The sequence below is a fragment of the Mandrillus leucophaeus genome, unplaced genomic scaffold, assembly GCF_000951045.1.
Source record: "Mandrillus leucophaeus isolate KB7577 unplaced genomic scaffold, Mleu.le_1.0 Scaffold1, whole genome shotgun sequence".
Lineage (NCBI taxonomy): Eukaryota > Metazoa > Chordata > Mammalia > Primates > Cercopithecidae > Mandrillus > Mandrillus leucophaeus.
The window spans coordinates 15,792,822-15,796,300 of NW_012098097.1; positions in this window are offsets into that span (position 1 = coordinate 15,792,822).

A 3,479-nucleotide genomic window follows, 5' to 3' on the forward strand; every position below is an offset into this window, starting at 1 on the left:
AAAAAAAAAAAGAAAAAGAAAAATGCTGCTGCAGAAGCGGCCCTGACGGAGGGTCCCTGCCTGGCAGAGGTTTCCTTGACCTGCGTTGGTGCCCAGGTACACCCACTGCCCCCTCCCCTGCCCCGGGCCCCTCGCCACGGGTACACCACCTCTCGTCACACACTAGAGTGGCCCTGGAGCCTCTAGCCAGGCCCAGGCCTGCAGACACCCGGAGCGGGGTGGGCTCCCAGCGTGGCTGCATTTCTAGGGACTCAGGGAAAGGTGCGGATGGTAGGAATTCCGGGTCACTTGGGAGGAGCAAGGTCGTCTTTTCTGGTTTGTTTACGTGAAGCCTAGAGACGAAAGGTTCTACACTGGAGACAGGAGACAGAGTCTCCTCTGATGTGAAGATTGCCTTTTCTCATGTTGTGGAAAGTTCTGTCTGCCCTCCCCCCTCGGAGGATCAGATGAAAGCACGCTGGATGAAGCTGCCACCAACAGTGTGACCAGAAGGAACGCCCTTTCCAGGAGTGACCGGGCCTCAGGCTAGAGACGCGGTGGGGGCAGGCCCATCGGGTGAGCCTGTCTGGCGACCCCAAGCAAGCCCCTGTGTCCCTCCTGCTGAAGGTGAGCTGAGAGCATGCAGAGCTTTTGGTTTTGGGGTTTCTGTCTGGATCACCGAAGGGATTGGTGCCCGAAGCCTCACCAGTCACAACAGATCCCTTGAAAGCTATTTTTGTGCCTTTTATTCTAATAAGGATGTGGGAACCGTGTGTGCTACGCCATGATGGACACTCCCTGGAGCTCCTCACCCTTGGAACTTTCCATCAGAAGCTGGCCGTAAACAGTCGTACCTGCTCACCGTGGGGAGAACGTGCTGCTCTTGCAGCATGACGTCAGAGCAAAACCTGTCTTCATGGAGTTTTGTCCCTGATTCTTCTTGGTCCATATGAACTTGCAAATTGACCTAATTTGCATGATTTTAAGTTTCTGCCTTCTGGAGGATGAACTAGAACATCTAATTCACAAGGTTTACCATCCAACTTTTAAAAGTCCAGTGAGGCCTGGCTGGGCTCAGTAGCTCATGCCTGTAATCCCAGCACTTGGGAAGGCCAAGGTGGAAGGATCACTTGAAGCCAGGAGTTCAAGACCAGCCTGGGCAACATAGGGAGACCAAGACCACCTTCTCTTCAAAACATTAAAGAATTTGCCGGGCGTGCCTATGGTCCCAGTTACTTGGAATGCTGAGGTGCAAAAGATTGCTTGAGCCCTGGAGTTTGAGGCTGCACTGAGCTACAGTCACACCACTCTACCCTAACCTAGGCAACAAAGCAAGACCCTGTCTCAAAAAAAAAAAAAAAAAAAAAAAGTCCAGTGAATGCAACCAGCAGTGCTCTGCAAAAGCACTCAGGAGACCCTGTTAGAAAAGTCTGCTTAAGCCGGGTGCAGTGGCTCACGCCTGTAATCCCAGTACGCCAGTACTCTGGGAGGCCAACGTGGGTGGATCACCCGAGGTCAGGAGTTCGAGACCAGCCTGGCCAACATGGTGAAACCCCGTCTCTACTAAAAATACAAAGATTAGCCGGGTGTGGTGGTGCATGCCTGTAATCCCAGTTACTCAGGACGCTGAGGCAGGAGAATCGCTTGAGCCCAGGAGGCAGAGGTTGCAGGGAGCTGAGATCACAGCACTGAACTCCAGCCTGGGCAACACAGTGAGACTCCGTCTCAAAAAAAAAAATAAAAGGGAAAAGTCAGTGCAGGTCGCACTGCAGTCCGGCAGGAGGCAGGAGGGTCAGCCTCGGGCCAGAAGGGCCCTTCCCTCCCTGAGGTCAGAGGACCCCCAGGGTATAGTACTTAGGTCTGGCAATCACAGTTTTAGGCTCCAGGCCAGTGGCTCCCTGGCACCTGGAGAGACAGAGGGTTGGGAAGTCCCAGGCTGCTAAGCCCTAACCGCCTCCCCCCAGAGCCTTCAAAGTCTCCCTACTAATCCAGCAGTCCAGCCAGAGAGGTTTTGGACATTGCCCCACCACCTTCCAGCAACAGCCAAGCCCAGGAATGTGCTCATCAGCTGCCTCTGCAAAACGGGAAAGGTATCAGTGACTCCCTCGCCTCCCCAGAGCACATGACACCAGGGCTCCGGGCAGCTGCGCCGTGTCCCAGCGTTCTCTCCGGAGGGTCAGCTCCCCACACAGCGGGTCCACAGGGTCACTGCACCCCATCCCACAGCCAGGGAGCACAGGAACAAATACAGCCCATCCCTTTAGCTGTGACTCAAGACAGTCTCCCTCCTCAGAGACTCTGCAAGGAGCCACGGCCCTCAGGGCTCTGCTCACATCTTGGGGGCAGAGCTGACATCCTCCCACGGCACCTCCAGATGCCTGTGCCCACTCTTCCGTGAGTATGTGGCTCACTGTGTCGCAGGACCCAGGCATGGCATGCAAACCCAGCTGAGGCCCTGGAGCTGAACTAGCCAGAAACCAGCCCCAACATGGGCTGCCTCCAAAACCCACAGAGCTAGGGTCCAGGGCAGATGGCAGCACCCAGACTGCCGAGCTGGTGTGAGCCATGTTGGGCCAAGGACATGTGGGCAAACCGGGCTGGTTGGTGCTGGCAACGTGCTGACACAGCTCCTTGTGGCATGCTGGCCGGATACTCCACAGCCTGGAGCGGAGGCAGGAGCGGGAGCGGCCGGGTTTGTGAGGGCCCGTGGGGCTGGCGAGGGCGGTAGCGGGGAGAACGGGAGAACTGCACCCCCAGCAAGGCCTGGTCTGGCTTGAGAGCTGTCTCTGGCTCCGGCAGCTGCAACCAGCCCACAAGCTCGGGAACTGGGAGGACACCCGGGAATCTCAGCAGTGCGGAAGCTCGTACTCCGGGAAGCGCGTCAGCACGTGAAGTTGGCAGGGCTCAGAGTCACAGGCAGGGCTCCTCAAGGGAGCCTGGTGAGAGCCGCTTGTTCTGTCCGAGCTTCTGAGGGCCGAGCAGCCTCCCTAGAGCCACAACTCCACCCCCACTCCCTCCTGCACCCTCGGGCTCCTTCCTCCTGCCTCACCTGTCCTCTGAGACCACCATGAGCCCTGCTGGATCCTCAGGGCCTCTGCTGTTGCCCTCAGTGGAACCCACAGACACCACAGAGCTCCTGTTGCCTCCCCTGCAGAGAAGCAGCAAATCCAGGCTCAGCAGAGCCATCGCCCAGCCCTGCACACGGGCCGCAGCTTTCTGTCTGCAGAAAAATCAACTGTTGGCTGGGCGCGGTGGCTCATGCCCGTAATCCTAGCACTTTGGGAGGCTGAGGTGGGTGGATCACGAGGTCAGCCAGCAGATCCTGGCTAACACAGTAAAACCCTGTCTCTACTAAAAATACAAAAAATTAGCCGGGTGCATGGTGGTGGGCGCCTGTAATCTCATCAGCTACTCAGGAGGCTGAGGCAGGAGAATCACTTGAACCCGGGAGGTGAGGCTGCAGTGAGCCGAGATAGCACCATTGCACTCCAGCCTGGGCG